This window comes from Primulina tabacum, chromosome 8 (genome assembly GCF_025594145.1).
Source record: "Primulina tabacum isolate GXHZ01 chromosome 8, ASM2559414v2, whole genome shotgun sequence".
Lineage (NCBI taxonomy): Eukaryota > Viridiplantae > Streptophyta > Magnoliopsida > Lamiales > Gesneriaceae > Primulina > Primulina tabacum.
Genome location: NC_134557.1, coordinates 16,132,139 through 16,152,691, shown reverse-complemented (window position 1 = coordinate 16,152,691; position 20,553 = coordinate 16,132,139).

The window sequence follows — 20,553 nt, the reverse complement described above, 5'->3', positions numbered from 1 at the left end:
GGTCAGTGGTGCCAGAAAATTCCTTCAGACCGAGCCTCCAGAACTGATCATATACATGATGCTATGTCCTCGGAGCATGCTGAAACTAGTGCTCAAAGAAGCATGCCAGGCCTCCTAATGCACGAATAACAGCATCCCCATTAGGAGGTGGGGGTGCATTCTCTTGACAATCCCCAACATTCTCAGCTTGCCTATCCATAATAGGTGCGCGTCTAGAAAGCATTATATCTGAACGTTTTCCAAATTTCTAAACGTAACCAACATGCATTTAAATATAAGTTTTCTAATCATGTAGCATATACTAATCCATTTTTGAAAATTTTAAGCATAAAAACATATAATCTGGAAAAGCTATTAAACATGTAACGTAAACGTATAATTCATGTAATCATGCAGGTATCATCATAAAAATCATACAAAGCAAAACTTACAGGTTTGAGGCTTGATGACTGAGCTTTCCGGCACTGACAGTGGCACAACCCTTTATAGGAACATTGCTCTGATACCAACTGAAACATCCACTACTCGTTTTTCTTAAAAATACTCTAATTTTTTTTTCTTCCTCTAATTAATCAGCCGAACTACTATAAATATAAATAACTTTTAAAATAACCTTGCACCTTTTTTTTAAAATAAAACTGTTGGGACATCGTATTCTTGCACCCAAGACGCAGTGGAAGTTTTAAAAAAAATTTGCTTGGGCTTCGTGTGTTTAAAACCATTCAAAGGGCATTTAGAATTATACATTTGCATTCTCAACGCTAGACTATTGACTATTCCGGTGTTTAAGCGGATATAGCCCTTCTTGTATATCTCTACGAACGTATTTTCTCCTTTGATCGCCTAATTAGGTCCATGATCGAATACTGTTTTCTTCGCTTGGTTTGCACTAGAAAATCCAAACGATTTATGCGTTGAGACTATAGCCTCCGAATTTCAAAAATCTGGAGACGAAGCGGCGTGGTGGAAGATAAAAAGTGGCCGAAATTTTCACACAAAATTCCTACAAGGTGGCCGTGACTTTGCTTTTTAAAATGGGAATATTTTTTAAAAAATTTTGTGCTTATTGATTCTTAATCAATATTATGGATTCTTAATCCATACTTAAGTAAATCTAATTTGCTCTTTTTCAAAAAAATTCTTCCTTCTTTCCTTAAGGTGATGGTCGTGACCTTTAAGGGAGAAAGGAAAGGAATTTTTGACTTTTGTGTGAAAAAATTATGTTTTTTAATTATGAGTCTTAGTGGTGTATATGTAGAGTGAGACTCCTAATCTAATTAGGAGTTTCTCTCCCACAAGAACTCTAATAATTTCATTATATTTAAAATCTCATCTAATTAATATATAATGCATTTATTAACCTTTAATAATATATGATATAGTAATATCATCTACTCATATTTTATATCAACATATAAAATATATACATGTATATGTATATTAAATTAAATAGCCATTATCTAATTTATAAATGAAATATTTGATTAATTTAATTCTAGAATCCTCTAGAATATAAATGAGAATTTGTGCATGTTGGTATTCACCTCTACTAGCACAATAATTTAATTAGTAAATTCTAAACTCACAAAAAAAAATTTGATTCCAAACTCATTATAACCCCAATCGACGATCCGAGAGCGCCGATGTACCTAGGATACAAATCTTGTTCATATAATGAAAATCGAAAATTTCAAAGATCAAAATTTTTATTTGCCATATTGGGCAGCTGCCAGTTTTAGTGAACTCCTTCACAAAATAGACAGTTTCACTCTCCTTCCTTATTTGACAATCGTGCTAACTTACATTTCTTTCATCATATGGAATCAGCTCATAAACTCCTTTATAAGCTTCCTGTTTGATCTTCATCAAACTATAGTCGCCAAATTCCAACTCCTTGAAATTTGACTATCTCAATGGGAACACATAATCTGATGCTTGTGTGACCCTCAATGGTTCAGTGATACAGCTAGTCGTGAGTTCACATCTCCATGTGATTCAGAATAACATTTATTCTTATTCGAGCTTACCCTAGTTAGCCCTATTCTTTTCATCAACACCTTGATCAAGAATGTCAGAATTAATTTCTAATCGCACCCATCGGATCATGGTAAGAGCATCTAGTAGAATCATCCCATGATCCCCTAGGTATCACTGATAGTGTCTGCAAGAACATTTAGTCATGGTTAGCGTATAGTACTGTGGGGCCCTTAGCTCCTAATCGTTATTACAATGCAATCTGATTAGGGTTAAGTAATTACAGCGGAAAACGAGTTTAAATTTTCTTTACAATGAGCCCAAATCATTTTATTTGAATACTAGAAATAGTATTTCATCTCACGTCATAAACATGCCCACACGTAATCAAAACCAATCATATACAAACAACTCATATCCTCGGGACATGCCCCGGTATATAGATACATATACATATATACTGGGAACAAGACATAAACATAAAACCTCAGCCCAAGCTGTGGCTCCCTCCAGAAGTACCCTCTCCGGTCTCCTGATATCCTGGAGTACCTGCCATTGTCCACACACAAAGACAACAACAGGCCCCCTTGGGGGTGAGTAAAGCTCCGTATGGAACAACCAATCATATATACCACAGATATCTAACCAATGATATATGGTATGCAATGCATGTATGTCGTGGAGGTATCAGGTCAAATGCACATCCACTGAGAACATGTCAGAATCAAACGAATCGCTATCAAATCAATGCTCGAGCTGGCACACCGGCCAATATGGGATACTCGTATGATAGCGTCGGCAAAGCGCCATCAAATCCCAAATCTCATATCCAATCATATGGGGCCACAATTGTCTATGCTTTACGGGTCATATAATACCGGCATAGCGATTGTGTTCACAAACCCCGGAATCCAATCCAATCATATCAAGGTATCCAAGGATCATAGCTCAACGTGCATGTCATGTATCGATGTATGCATAAAATGATGTGTGTTAACAAAACATTTACTTTATACATCGATATCTCAATCTCAATGTCATGCATGCCACATCAATCAACAAATAAGGCATATAGACACATAATCTCATTCCAATCAATCAAATCAATCCGACATATATCATATAATACAGATATCTGTCGTATGTTACCCAGTCGCAACATACCTCAATTCTTCGTTTCCAGTTGATGTAGCCTGAAGATATTGATATTACAATTTATCTACATCAATTACATACTCATTTCAATCAATAACATACTCCAAAATCATTAATATGAGTTTCAAATATCATTTGAAACTTCAAAAATTCATATCAAATCATAATCATATCATAATTCAATTTCGACTTCGAATATGAGTTTCTTATCGGTTATTCTATCACATATCAGAAATTCAACTTCAAATACATGCTATTCCAGCACTTTGATATTTAGAACTGCTGGAACTAGAAGAAAATTACCTCAGTCAGAAGCCCTCGACGCGAAGATCACAAATATATAATTTGTTTCGCGTTTAGACAGCGTTTCGAAGTCGATTCGGACGAAAGAAATTTGATTTCTCTCGTTTTTTCGAAGTTGCTAAAAGATAGAATGAAGAAATCGAATAGCAAAATCGTTCTTATCCTTCCACCATTTCGGCGCTCGGGCGGTAGACTTCTCGCGCCCGAGCGCGAGAGGTTCTTCCCCCGAGTTTCAAATGTATCGCGCTCGGGCGGTCGCGAACTACCGCTCGGGCGCGATGTCTTCTGCCCGAATACTCAAATTTCTACCTTGGCGCTCGGGCGGTCACTTTCTACCGCCCGGGCGCCACATCTTCTGTACAAATATTTATGTTTGTACTAAATTGGCGTCCGGCCTCTCCACTCGAGCTCTTACAACGTCAATTCATATTCAATATTCATTTTCTCAATTCCATTGTCATAATATACATCAAATGTATAATCACATATCAAATTCATGAATTATCGATTATCATATAGGATTTACGATAATACGATACACGGTCGTTACATTTCTCCCCCTCTTAAAATATTTCGTCCTCGAAATCTCAAACATTTCTATATACATAACATTGGCAAACATACATATGTCACCAGTTATAGTACATATCAAAACTAAAATCAGTAAAAGGATCAGAATACATCGAATACAATGGAACAGATGGACTAGCATCAAATAAATGCGGATATGATTCTCGCATTTTTCTTTCCAATTCCCACGTCGACTCTTCAACACCATGCCGTGTCCATTGCACTCGTACTAAAGGAATCGATTTATTTCTCAATATCTTTTCCTTTCGATCCATAATGCGAACAGGTTGTTCAACATAGGAAAGAGAAGGATCCAGTTCAACCTCATCAGGTGCAAGCACATGTGATGGATCTGGTTCATATTTCCTCAGCATAGAAACATGAAACACATCGTGAATAGCAGATAGAGCTGGTGGCAATGCCAATCGATACGCAAGATCACCAACTCGATCCAGAATTTCGTATGGACCAACATAACGAGGAGATAACTTCCCTCGCATGCCAAATCGAATAGTGCCTCTAAAGGGAGATATTTTCAAAAACACTCTGTCACCTTTCTGGAATTCCAAGGGTCGCCTTCGTTTGTTTGCATAACTCGTTTTACGATCCTGAACAGCTTTCATCCGCTGCCGAATCAACTGAACCTTATTGTTCATTTCCTGTATCATTTCAGGTCCAGTCAATTGTCTCTCACCAATCTCATCCCAGAATAACGGTGATCTACATCGTCTCCCATATAGAGCTTCAAACGGTGCCATACCGATACTCGTCTGAAAGCTATTATTATAAGAAAATTTGACCAATGGTAAGGCATCTTTCCATCCCATTCTGAAGTCCATCACAACAGCACGCAACATATCCTCTAACGTTTGAATCGTACGCTCGTTCTGGCCATCAGTTTGAGGATGATAAGCAGTACTCATAGCCAAACGCGTACCCATCGCTTCCTGAAAACTACCCTAGAATTTAGAAGCAAATCTGGGATCACGATCAGATACAATCGAGATTGGCACACCATGCAGTCTCACAACATTCTCAATGTATAAACGAGCCATTCTCTTATAAGGATAATTCCGTTCATACGGAATAAAATGCGCAGATTTGGAAAGCCAATCAATAATCACCCAAATAGCATCACAGCCCTTGGGCGAACGAGGTAAATGAGTCACAAAATCCATAGCAATATGTTCCCAATTCCATTTTGGGATTTCAAGACTATGGAGCGATCCCCCCGGTTTCATTCTCTCGGCTTTTACTTGCTAGCAGACAAGACATTTTGAAATAAACTCAGCAATGTCCTTCTTCATACGTTTCCACCAGAATTGAGTTCTCAATGTCAAATGCATCTTTCGACCTCCAGGGTGAATACTGTATTTGCTACAATGTGCTTCTCGAAGAAGGGCAGATTTCAAATCAGAATCATCAGGAACTACCAGCCGACCATTAAGTCGTAAAGAACCATCATAAGAAATCTGGAATCCAGATTGATGTCCTGCCGATACCAGTTCTTTCGACTTTTGGATCTGAGCATCGCTTCGTTGGGCCTTTCGTATCTTCGATATCAAGTTCGGCTCAATTTGCAATGCTGAGGCAGTGAAAGAATTCCAATTCGAGTAAAAGTCCAGCCAGAAGTACAAATATCCTCGTGTACTTTGGTGACATTGACAGAAGCTAACATAGAATTATGAACTTTACGGCTCAGGGCATCCGCAGTAACATTCACCGATCCAGGGTGATATTGAATCTCACAATCAAAATCCTTTAGGAGATCCATCCATCTGCGTTGCCTCATATTCAAATCAGATTGAGAAAAGAGATATTTCAGACTCTTATGGTCCGAATAGATGACAAACTTTTCTCCGTACAAGTAATGGCGCCAAATCTTCAAAGCAAACACAATGGCAGCCAATTCGAGATCATGAACAGGATAACTTGTTTCATGAGATTTCAATTGACGAGATGCATAAGCAACCACTTTGCCATGTTGCATCAGAACACAGCCCAAACCTTTACCAGACACATCTGTACACACCACAAATCCTCCGGTACCTGAGGGAATAGTAAGCACAGGTGCTGTGGTCAATCTCGTCTTCAATTCAAGAAAACTAGCTTCACATTCATCTGACCAAATGAATCGCTAATTCTTCTGTGTCAGTTGAGTAATAGGTTTAGCTATTTTCGAAAATCCTTCAATAAAACGACGATAATATCCAGCCAAACCCATAAAGCTACGGATCTCAGGAACATTCGTAGGTCTTGGCCAATTCAAAACAGCTTCGACCTTCGAAGGATCAACAGATATACCATGTTTCGAAATGACGTGGCCTAAAAATACCACTTTGTCCATCCAGAATTCACATTTGGACAATTTAGCATATAAATGACTAGTACGAAGAATTTGAAGTACCAGTCTCAGATGTTCAGCATGCTCCTTTTTCGATTTCGAATACACATGAATATCATCAATAAAGACAATAACGAATCGGTCAAGATAATCTCGAAAGACACGATTCATTAAGTCCATAAAAACAGCAGGAGCATTCGTGAGACCAAAAGGCATAACCAGAAATTCATAATGGCCATACCTCGTACGAAAAGCAGTCTTGGGCACATCTTCGTCTCGAACACGTACTTGATGATACCCAGAACGAAGATCAATCTTCGAGTATGCAGAAGTACCCTGAAGCTGATCAAATAAATCATCAATACGAGGAAGTGGGTACTTGTTCTTCACAGTAGCCCGATTCAATTGCCTATAGTCGATACACATCCGCATCGTACCATCTTTCTTTCGAACAAATAAAACTGGAGCTCCCTAAGGTGATACACTCGGTCGAATATATCCCTTATCGAGAAGATCCTGTAATTGTTCTTTCAATTCTTTCAATTCCAGAGGTGCCATGCGATAGGGAGCTTTAGAAATAGGCGCAGTCCCCGGCACAAGATCAATACTAAACTCAACTTCTCGATGAGGAGGAAAATCAGGAATCTCATCGGGAAATACATCCGGGAATTCTTTCGCAACAGGAGTCACAGATAAAGAAGGCTCCGTCTTCGAAATATCAATAGCGTAGATAAGATAACCCTCATCTCCGCTAGTCAACAATCGGGACATTTCCAAGGAAGATACCAATGGAATTTTGGCCTGGGAACCCTTGCCATAAAAATTCCACTTGGGTCCATCAATCGGTCGAAATCGAACCACTCCATGACAACAATCAACAGTAGCTCGATTCGTCATCAAGATATCCATGCCAACAATACAATCAAAGTCGTGCATTGGGAGGACAATCAAATTCAGAAATACCACATTATCCTCATATATCAATACACAATTATGCACAACTCTCTCAGACAAAATAATCTTCCCTGCTGGCGTGACTATCGACAAAGTATCATACAACGGGTACACTCAATATCGTGAGATGAAACAAATGCATGAGATATGAATGAATGAGATGCTCCTGTATCAAATAAAACACGTGCAGGATAATCGCAAAGCGTGAAAATACCTGCAATCACACCTCCAGGAGCTTCTCTCGCCTGATCCTCAGTCATGTCATACACTCTCACTTGAGGAGGAACTTGGGCACTCTGACCACCCGGTTCTCGATATCGTGGGACACTCGACTGCTGAAAAGATGGAACAGGAACAGCAGGTCTCATCATAGTACTAGGGCCACCTCTAAATCTTGGCTGGGGTTGAGCAGAAGTCGTACTCCTGTTCGGACATACTCGAGAGAAATGGCCTTCCTGCCCACATTGATAACAAGTACCAAACATACCTCGACACTGCTCGATAGTATGTTTGCCTCCACAATGGCTACAATAGGGAGCAATCACAGACTCCCTCTCTGTGATCAACTAGAGCTCGAAGAAGACGAAGAAGCAGAACCAGTCTTCTTGAACTTCTTACCTCTCGTCCGCAAAGTAGGCTGCTGAGCTGACACCGGAGGTGGGGGAGTATACTGTGGACCTCCCCGCCTAAGTCCAGCCTCGGCTGCCTTGGCTCGTTCCACTGCCTCTGCGTAGCTGGTAGGCAATCCAGAAACAACATAAGTATATAAGACATGATGTAATCCATTTACAAACCTGTTATATTTTGCCCTCGCATTCCCAGCTACGTGAGGTGCATACTTTGACAGAGTAGAAAATTTCGAAGCATACTCCGCAACAGACATCGTTCCCTGCTGCAGATTATTGAATTCATTCTCCTGAGCAGTATAATAAGAAGGAGGGGAATACTGCTCCAAAAACTGGGCCTTGAAGACATCCCAAGTGACTTCAATCCCGGCTTCTTTCAATCCAATCTCAGCGGCCTTACCACCAAGATTTAGCTCGGTCCTTCAACAGATAAAGAGCGAGTTTCAGTCTCCGAGCCTTGGAATACTCAACAATATTAAATAAATGCTCGATATCCTTCAACCAGGCTTCAGCTCTTTCAGCACTCTCAGTGCCAAAGAACCTCGGTGGTTTCAGATCTTGGAATCGAGCCATCAGTACATCCATGGACAATCCTTCAAATTGTCCAACAATCCTCTCAGTACTGCTACTCGCAGTCTCATTTGTGGGATCCATCTACAAATCAAAAGATGAATATCACAATTTCATAATCTCATCATCTCATATCGTCAATCTCATCAAATACTTACTCAATTCAAATCAAATAAGAGCAAGTAATACAAATAATTCAAACACATACGCAAAATTCATTTGTGCCTATTACGTGTGCACAAGACTCAATCGAGCATTCTCAGCTATGCTCTGATACCATCTAGTGTGGGGCCCTTAGCTCCTAATCGTTATTACAATGCAATCTGATTAGGGTTAAGTAATTACAGCGGAAAACGAGTTTAAATTTTCTTTACAATGAGCCCAAATCATTTTATTTGAATACTAGAAATAGTATTTCATCTCACGTCATAAACATGCCCACACGTAATCAAAACCAATCATATACAAACAGCTCATATCCTCGGTACATGCCCTGGTATATAGATACATATACATATATACTGGGAACAAGAGATAAACATAAAACCTCAGCCCAAGCTGTGGCTCCCTCCAGAAGTACCCTCTCCGGTCTCCTGATATCCTGGAGTACCTGCCATTGTCCACACACAAAGACAACAACAGCCCCCCTTGGGGGTGAGAAAAGCTCCGTATGGAACAACCAATCATATATACCACAGATATCTAACCAATGATATATGGTATGCAATGCATGTATGTCGTGGAGATATCAGGTCAAATGCACATCCACTGAGCACATGTCAGAATCAAACGAATCGCTATCAAATCAATGCTCGAGCTGGCACACCGGCCAATATGGGATGCTCGTATGATAGCGTCGGCAAAGCGCCATCAAATCCCAAATCTCATATCCAATCATATGGGGCCACAATTGTCTATGCTTTACGGGTCATATAATACCGGCATAGCGATTGTGTTCACAAACCCCGGAATCCAATCCAATCATATCAAGGTATCCAAGGATCAAAGCTCAACGTGCATGTCATGCATCGATGTATGCATAAAATGATGTGTGTTAACAAAACATTTACTTTATACATCGATATCTCAATCTCAATGTCATGCATGCCACATCAATCAACAAATAAGGCATATAGACACATAGTCTCATTCCAATCAATCAAATCAATCCGACATATATCATATAATACAGATACCTGTCGTATGTTACCCGGTCGCAACATACCTCAATTCTTCGTTTCCAGTTGATGTAGCCTGAAGATATTGATATTACACTTTATCTACATCAATTACATACTCATTTCAATCAATAACATACTCCAAAATCATTAATATGAGTTTCAAATATCATTTGAAACTTCAAAAATTCATATCAAATCATAATCATATCATAATTCAAATTCGACTTCCAATATGAGTTTCTTATCGGTTATTCTATCACATATCAGAAATTCAACTTCAAATACATGCTATTCCAGCACTTTGATATTTAAAACTGCTGGAACTAGAAGAAAATTACCTCAGTCAGAAGCCCTCGACGCGAAGATCACAAATATATAATTTGTTTCGCGTTTAGACAGCGTTTCGAAGTCGATTCGGATGAAAGAAATTTGATTTCTCTCGTTTTTTTCGAAGTTGCTAAAAGATAGAATGAAGAAATCGAATAGCAAAATCGTTCTTATCCTTCCACCGTTTCGGCGCTCGGGCGGTAGACTTCTCGCGCCCGAGCGCGAGAGGTTCTGCCCCCGAGTTTCAAATGCATCGCGCTCGGGCGGTCGCAAACTACCGCTCAGGCGCGATGTCTTCTGCCCGAATACTCAAATTTCTACCTTGGCGCTCGGGCGGTCACTTTCTACCGCCCGGGCGCAACATCTTCTGTACAAATATTTATGTTTGTACTAAATTGGCGTCCGTCCTCTCCACTCGAGCTCTTACAACGTCAATTCATATTCAATATTTATTTTCTCAATTTCATTGTCATAATATACATCAAATGTATAATCACATATCAAATTCATGAATTATCGATAATCATATAGGATTTACGATAATACGATACACGGTCCTTACAAGTACTGTCCCTTCAACACATATATATTGATCGAATCTGCAACCATTGGTATATCGAGATTTGCATATGAATTCGATAATGATGCGATATTTCTTTGAGTACTGATAGTGGCATGGTATGTGCAACTTAGAAAACACATTTCCCTAAAGCACATTTCTTGCTCTGGCCAGAGACTCCTTGCACTATTAACTCATCAAATCACATAGGATATCTTCACTCGTATGAGAACGGTGAATCCCCGACTACAATGCATTTAATCCTACGTATTTCGAAACTACACCCAACCTCATCACCTGATGACCTTCAAAGGAGTCGGTAAACGGATCAAAGTGCATGATAATACTTATAGCCCCTACATTGTCACGGGTCAAAAGACTAATGGTGTACAACCATAACTGTAGACTATTCCACTCGATAAGTGAGAACCACTTAGACAGTCCGAGAGAGGGTTGTTCATTGCATCATCAAATGATTACCCATCTGTGTGAATGAACATGGCATGCCTTTGCCAATGAAACATGGCATTTACATCAAATATGCTAGTCTCGAGCTCGAGAGACCTTTATCCTTGTTTTAGGCGGTTGATTCGACTAGTAACCTCTTTAGAATATACGTTAGACTTCCTAATGAGTTTCATGACCTTACGTTGCAACGTAGACCTCATGGTACCTTTTGTATATTCAAGGACTCTATCTATACAGCTTGCATTAGTATACAGATAAAGTATAATGTCATAATCGAATAAAATCGTAAAATATTATTAACATAAAGATTGTGTTACATTAGAGTCAATAAAGCTCTAGCCACAAGTTGGCTTGCCGGGCACCTACCCTAACAAAAACGACCAACTATCATTTGAAATTTCAAAGGAAATAATTCAAAACATAAAATCGTCAATCGTTTACCAAATCTATCTTAGCAATATTTCAAAATAAAGCTAACTCTAACATCCTCTCAAAACCACTCAAAAGGAATCATAAAAATCTTAAAATCATTAATGTAAAATTTAAGTCATAAATGCGGAAAAACTAGCGCTGGTCCTCGGGTTATGTGCACCTTCAGTCCAGCCAGATCAACCATCAAGTCCCTTAACCACATCACTATCATGCTCACCTGTATTGATAACACCTAGTGAGTCTAATGACTCAACAAATCATAATCTTGGTAACAAGTAATACATATACAATCACATGCAACAGTGAAAATACTTTTACTTAAAATAACATTTCATGAACATGTATAAACTTAAACGTTTTCCTTTCATCATATACGTATACATTTTCCTTTTCGTTGAATTCTGATCGTTAATTGTGACTTTCGTATCAGTTGAAGGTCGATGGATCCATCTACGTGTAACCACAATACTAGACAGTGGGGACATCAGCGACACTCTCACCCGTCAACTGAGCATTGGCCTTACTATCATCATATCATCATTATCATCGTATCATCGTATTAGTCACAATTACTTCACCTCCTTCAACTTTTCGTATTTTCATCATTAAAAAAATCAAGCATATATATAAAAATCAATTTTTTTTAAAATCAAGCATGCAACATATCTTTTAGTATTAAAGTTTAATCATAAAATTCCGTAAACATTTAAAGTGATCATATTATCATTATTTACAGCATTCAGGGCATTGCCAAGACGTTTACTAATTTTTAGGTGTAAAATGAGCGTTTTACCGCTAGACGTAAAATTTCTTGATTTTGATTTTTTCTTACTTTCTGACTCTAGACCATCCCAAATAATTATTTAAGCTTAAATTAAATTTTTCATATTCTTATTTCGCTTAAGTTCAAGGCTTTCTATTTATTTTCTAATTATTAATTCGTAGAGAGTTTAATTCCCGAATTAATTCAAACTTTATTATTAAATTCTCAAATTTTAAACATAAACGTTTTATACCTAAACTACCATCGTGAACCATGATACGACCCCCGTGGACCATGGTTTGAACTCTTAGCCATTAAAACACCAAAACCGAACCCCAGGTTTAACCCTTGAGCCATCACACGGTTTTATAGAGCCATGCCAAAGCCACCTTGTGCCAACCTCTTCCCATACCAACTATGAACCCTACTAACCAGCCCTGACCCCTTGAACCAGCCCCTAGCCCACTGCAACTTCCTGCACATAGACAAGAGTATGCGCGAGTTCCTTCCCTTGCACCTATGAACTCTAGTTCACAAAGACTCTTCGCCCCAGCCACCACCCGAGCCCTCACCCTCATGACCCTCACTGGACCACCCTCAGACCTATTCTCATTTGGATTGGGAAGAGTCCTATCTCGCATGGACTCCTCCCCAGCCGCTGTGCTTGAGTCCTAGCGTGGCTAGGACTCTTCCTCACACTCCACCATGCCTGGCCCGAGCCCTGGTCCCGCCCTGGATGAGCCATGCGCTGGTTTACCCCTTAACCGTAACCCTTGTGTCCCAACGTGCAATTATTTCGTTCCAGCCCTACCCCCTTCGTGTGCAGCTTTAACCATGCATCTTATGGTTCTTAAACTCGTGGAAATACATCCTCCATGATCCCCTAACATGGCAGCCCATTCATGCAATAATAACATAAGTTTTTGGAGCACGAAATCATAATTTAATAACACCACAAGCATAAAAACGAAAATATTGATAAAGAAATTATGTTTTTCATGCAAACGATAATCAAACAAGTAATAGGGTGTGACATATGAGAAAAAAGATATTTATGGCATGTCTTTGCATATATTACACACGAAAACGTTGTGGCGATTCGAGGGACGTCGATGGAGAGGACTTGATGAATTTTCCTCAAACTTTTCGTGACTTACCCTTCAAAGTTACGCGGTGTGTATGTTTGCTGGTGGGGAAGATTTCTTGTAATTTTTGAGGGGAAGGGAGGGGCGTGGGTTTTAAGGGTTTAGGTTATGGGTTTAGAGCTTTTTATTGTTCATTAAAGATTTTTGCAAGCTAGGGCCCATTAGTCTAGTATAATAGGCCCATTAAGCTCATTCGTACATGTTTAAAATATTTCTTTTAGGAAAGTTCGTGAAAATATTAGCCGAGTTCTCTAAAAGTTCATATTTCATCGAAAATCGAATACCGTTAAAAATTACAACTCGGCATATAAAATCACCTCAAAAATCCTTATTCTTAAAAATATCATTTAGCATCAACCTTATTTTAAATAATTAAAAAAATTATTTAATAAAAATATTTTTTCCTTTTCATCAATCGGTCTCCGTTCCTCGATCGCATTTCGAATAACCTCTAAAAAATGCAGTTTTCGTGCATTCATGTGAAAAGTACATTTTATACATGCAGCCATGCACATCATATTCAATTAAGCAATTAAAATCATTTAATTAATTATTTTTCTTTTTTCTTAAATTTACAAGCAGTTGGATTACGTCATTTTAAATTTTGGTCCTTACATACACAATAAAAATAAATAAACAATAAAATATATATTCTTACTTTTGAATATTGTTACCTTTTTCTTGTGTTTTTGAGCTTGAAAAATTATGAAGAACCGAACCTTCGAGTATCGTGCTGATAACGTGTTAAAAGTAAAAATTTATGGTAAAAAAGTAAAATCTCAAACTCACAAAATATATCAAACTACATACTTTATAAAATTTTGCCTACTCAATTGTGTTTTTCTTCACAAATTGAGAGATCTATTTATAAAATTTCTTTAGAAATAATCCAAAAATAAATACATAATCACACCTTAATTTTCAATATTTATAACTCTTATTCTTATTTTCAACGTTAATAACTATTTGGTCACAAGATTCAACTTTTCTTGCCAAAGACACATAAAAGTCAATTATCAAACAATATATATATATATATATATATATATATATATATCGCGACCACTAAATTTTAAACTGTTATTGGGAATATTTCAGCGTGGTCCCATTTGGAGTACATCTAAATGGAATACGTCAAGTTACACATGATTATACTATCCAGTAAATAATGCATTTTAAAGGATTTTGGTAAATGACAATCAATGAATAACACTTAAATAATACAGCAAGAAGCAGATGCTTATTTTAATGTTCACTCGCACGTAATAAAAGCCATCACCGTTTTTGGCCCCCAATAAATCACACGTCCATATTAAATCAAGTGGTTAGGCTAGCTACATTGATAAGAAAAATTTATTGGTATGGTTCTTAATTCTAGCCTATATTTTTATACAAATTAGTCTAGTTGGTGAGATGGGGCGAACCCAGAATTTCAGAGACGAGAAGGGAATCGTTATATTTAAGGACATGGAACTCTAATCTTAGTATACATAAATACATACATATGTATATATACTAATTATACATATTGTAATTGATGTAAAATTAAAAATTATAATATATATAAAAAAGAGAATTATACTTTCTAAAATTTTATTTGCACTCGCTCTGAAACGTCCACTACTCGTTTTCTTAAAAAGTACTAATTTTTTTTAAACCTCCCATACATCGGCCGATACATACATACATACATATATTTAAAAAATATTTTGCACCATTTTAAAATAAAACATCCAACAATATTTGAAAATCTAAAGGAAATAGTTTAAAGCATCAAATCGTCAATCGTTTTCAAATCCTACTTAGCACAATTGCCAAAACTAACAACCTCTCAAAAACCACTCAAAATCATGATCAAAGTCATAAAATATCTTTAACATAACTTAAAATCATAAATCATAAACTAGTGCGGAAAACTAGCGCTGATCATCGGGGTATGTGCACCTTCAGTCCAGCAAAGTCAACCATCAAGACCTCCATTATCATTATTTTTATAATCATCTGCATCAATCACACCTAGTGAGTCTAAAGACTCAGCAAATCATAATTTTGATAACTACTAATACATATACAACACACATGCAACAGTGAAAATATTTTTACGTAAAATAACATTTTCATAATGATGCATAAACTTAAACATAAACATTTTCATAACAACATATTCATATTCATCATAAACATATTTATATTCATATTCATATCCATATCCATATTCATATTCATATTTATATTCATATTAAACATGTTCATATTAATTTTCGTTGAATTCAGATCGTTAATTGTGATTTCGTATTCGTATTTGTATTGGGCGATGGATCCATCGACATGTAACCACAGTACTGGGCGGCAGGGACATCAACGACACTCTCACCCGTCAACTAACCCTTGGCCTACGTATTAACATATCATCGTATCATCGTAGTCACAAATACTTCACCTCATTCAACATTTCATATTCTCATCACTTAATAAAAATTAAATATGCATATAAAGTTTTCTTTTAACCAAGCATGCAACATATTTTTTAACGTTTTCTTGCATCATAAAATTCAATAAACATGCAAAATAATCATCTTAACATATAAAACAGCATTCACGACACTTCCATGACATTTACTAATTTTCGGGTGTAAAATTATCGTTTTACCCCTAGACGTAAAATTTTACGTTTTTGACATTTTCTTAATTCCGTTGACTCTGGACCATTCCAAATAATTATTTAAGCCTACATTAATTTTCTCATATTTTTATTTAGCTTAAATAGATGGATTTTTATTTATTATTTAATTTTAACATATCAATACGTTTTAATCCGAATTAAACCAAACTTCAATATAAATTCTCAAATTAAAAACTTAGATTTTTATATTATTTTAGCTCTCGCGAACCATGGCTCGACCCCCATGAGCCATGTTTCGAATTTTTTATACAAATAAAGCCCTAACTCGAGCCTATGCACTACCCCACGAGCCAACTCGATTTTCCCACTAGCCACGCACGAACCATTATGGACCATTGAACCAGACCCCTTATTGACCCTACGAGACCCTTAGGACTCAACCCTAGCCCAAAAACCGAAGGCACTCAACTCAGAAGAAAGTTGCAGCCGAGAATCATGCTAGCGCTAGGACTCTACATTTTTTATGCTAGGACCCTAACTACTGGATCAACCCCTAAACCAGACCCTTGTGCACCCTCTTAAGACTCTAAGGACTTGATCTACCCAGCCCGAAGCCCCCTGGCCGAGCCCTTTGTTCCCTGTGCAAGCTGCACGCATGCGCGACTCCCTTGATGGCTCTCGGGTGGAGTCCTAGCTTGCTAGTGTTAGAGTAGGTGTTCGTCGAGCCAAGTGTTGGCCGAGGGTTCATGTTGAAACTCTATATATAAATAATCTATATTTTAATAATATTTGAAATTATTGTTTAGGCACATCTTTATCTGTATACTCATGCTAGTTGCATAGATAAAGTCCTTGAATATACAAATAGTAGAAAGAATATGAGATGCTCATATGATGAGTATCATGAAACTCATATTTGGAATACTGTATATTCTAAACAGTTTCTAGTCGATTCAGCCGCCGCAAAGAAGGATAAAGGCCGCTCGAGTTTGAGACTAGTATCTGCGATGTGAGTACCATGTTTCATTGATAGGGGACATTGTGATGTCCGAGCATGGAGATAGGTGCTTCTGGTAGAGTGCACTGAACAACCCTCCATATAGGACTTTCCAAGTGGTTCTCACTTATCGAATGGAAATGTTCAAGTTTATGGTTGTACATAATTAGTCCTTATGACCCGGGACAACATTGAGATTCTATGTGCTAGCATTGCACTTTGACTTGTTTACCGACTCTCATGGGATCATCAGGTGGCAAGGTTGGGTGTTTTGTCGAAACATATAGAAGTCGATGCATTGTAGTCTGGGATTCATCGCTTACCTTCGGGTATGGATATCCTATGTGTATGCAATTTGAAATCTCTTATCAGAGTATGGTGGTAATTAAGAAAGGGGTTTCATAGATTACACCATCGATGCAACTACGACATGACACGTAGTATCGATTCTTTGACAGCTCTCGATATACCAATAGTTGTCGAATCGGTCGGGATATATGACTTGAAGGGACCGTATTGTACGCTAACCATAATTGAATGGTTCTTGCATGCACTAACATTTGATACCTAGGGAATCATGTAAGCGATGCTGCTAGACGTTTAACATGATTTGTTGGGTACTATCTGACTTGAGTTCTGACGTTCTTATTATCAATGAGTTGATAAGTAAGAATGGAGCAATTGGGTTATGCTCAAATAAGGACATGTTTAGTCCCGAATCACATGGAGATGTGAACCCACAGCTAGTTGTATCAATGAACAATTAAGGGCCACACAAGTGCTAATTTTCTAGATCTCGTTGAGAAGTGAAAATAGTTCAATAAGGGGAATGTGACTTTTAATTTGAGGAAGTGTTCCTAAATTAAAAGTTGGCCAAACAAATAATATATTTGAAAATTGTGATTTTCATAAACATTATTATGGACTAAATTAAATTATATCAAGTGTTGAATTAATTAAACACTAGTGGACCTAGTAGAGTTCAAATAATTAAATTAATTCAAATATTGAATTAATTAAATAACATTGGGCCTTGTATAGCCCCATAGGAAATAATTATTCAACTAGTGGTGAAACGTTTGCTTATTCGTTTTGCTTAAAAAGTACTAGAAATTTTTTATAAAAAAAAAACCTCACTTAACGTTCGGCCAAACCATAAAATATTTTTGATATCAATTTAAAATAAAAACAACCAACTATATAATTTGAAAACCAAAGGAAATAGTTTAGCATAAAATATCTTTAACATCACTTGAAATCATAATTCATAACTAGTGCGGAAAACTAGCGTCGGTCCTCGGGTTATGTGCACCTTCAGTCCAGTCAGATCAACCATCAAGACCTCCCTAAACATTATTATCATAATCACCTGCATCAATCACACCTAGTGAGTCTAAAGACTAAACACATCATATCCTTGATAACAAATAATACGTAATACAGTTAACATACAACAGTGAAAAATACTTATACTTAAAATATCGTTTTCATGAAGATGCATAAACTTAAAACATAACATTTTCGTAAATATTTTCATGATGCATAAAACTTTAAATAAAAACGTTTTCATAAAATCTTATGCATAAACATTTTCATAGACCTTTTCATATAAACATAAACATATTCATGTTCGTATCCATATTCATGTCAACATATTCATATCATCATATTCATATTCATATTCATATTCGTGTTTGTTGAATTCAGATTGTTGATTGTGACTTTCGTGTTCATATACGTGTTGGGCGATGGATCCATCTACATGTAACCACAGTACTGGGCGGCGGGGGACACCAGCAACACTCTCACCGGTCAACTGGGTCATGGCCTTACGTATTAACATATCATCATATACATATACATATCCGTATCCAAGGAAATACGATCGTCGGGCTCCCACTGGGACCTTAACCCTCACGATATCTCCAACATATCATCGTGTTAGTCACAATCTCTTCACGTCCTTCAACATGTTATCACCACTTTTAAAAATCATGTCTTTACGTATTATTTTGATTTTCGAAACCAAGCATGCAACATTTCTTTTAATTTCCATATTAAATCATAAAAATCCATAATCATTTAAAATCAAAATTTTAACCTATTAAATCGTAAACATTTAAAATAAACATTTTGACATAAAAATCCATAAACATATAAAATAAACGTTTTAGCATATTAAAAATTCATAAACATTTAAAATAGACATTTTAGCATATTAAATCATAAAAACATCCGTAAACATTTAACATTATCATATTATCATATAAAACAGCATTTAGGACACTGTCATGACGTTTACTAATTTCTAGGTGTAAAAAGACCGTTTTACCCCTGAACGTAAAATTTCTCGTTTTTGACGTTTTCTTGATTTCTTTGACTCTTACATGTCCCACATAATTATTTAAGCTTACATGAATTTTCTCATATTTTTATTTAGCATAAATCGAGAACTTTTAAATTAATCTTTATATAAGACATATTAACGCGTTTTAATCGCGAATTAAACTAAAACTTAATATAAAATTCCCAAATTAAAAATTTAGAATTTTAATAATTATTTAAGCTTAAATAAAATTTTTCCATAATTTTATAAAGCATAAAACTAGGCGTTTCAATAACTCGTTAATTAGCGTTTCGTAATGCGATTAAATCCCGGATAAATCCAAAACTCGTTGTTTTGATCCCAAACTTTAAACATAACACTTTTAATATTTATTCTACCTTTAGGAACCATGAACCGCACCCGTGGACCCATGGTTCTATTTTTTGTTCTAAAATTCGGAATATTGACGCCTAATCGAAATCACCGAGCCATCTCCTAATTTACTCGAGCCACGCCCGAGCCACCTTGAGCCAAAACCTAGCCAACCCACCTAGGAACCCTACTGACCAAGTCTAGCCCGTAAAACCAGCCCTGGCCCGCTCAATTTCCTACTGAAACTTAGACCCAAACCTGCACATTCCTAAAACTCACGCTAGAAGACTCCTAGCCAACTAGGACACCTCCAGCCCTTAGCCACTTGACCCCTCATGACCCTCACCATTCCTGGACCACTCTTAGACTCGACCCAGACCAGCCCAAGCCCTGGACCCCAAGCCCGAAGCTTCTGAATCTGTAACACAACCTGCGAGCTAGCTGCTCTCTGACGGCTCCCTCTCGGTTCCATCTTCTCCTCGAGCCAGCAGCGACCCATGCCTCTCCAGCCCCTGCCCCAACCCTTGACCATCTCCCTTAGACCCTATCGGACCCACCTGGCTTGCCCCCAGGCCAGCCGCAAGCCCATAACTTTCCCGACCAAAATCTGCGCATGACTTGGGTGAGAGTCCCACTTCACGTGGGCTCTTCCCCAACCCATGGCTCGACCCCTAGCCCTCCTAGGACTCTCCCTAGGACCTAAACATGACCCCTAGCACCCAACCACAAGACCTGGTCGAGCCACCTGCCCCCATGCAACACAAACAAGCCTTGAACATTGAACAAGCCAACCTAGACTTTCTGAAATTCCTCATACGGTTCCAGCTTGTTTCCTATCATGAATTCAGCGTTTTGTGTGTGTTA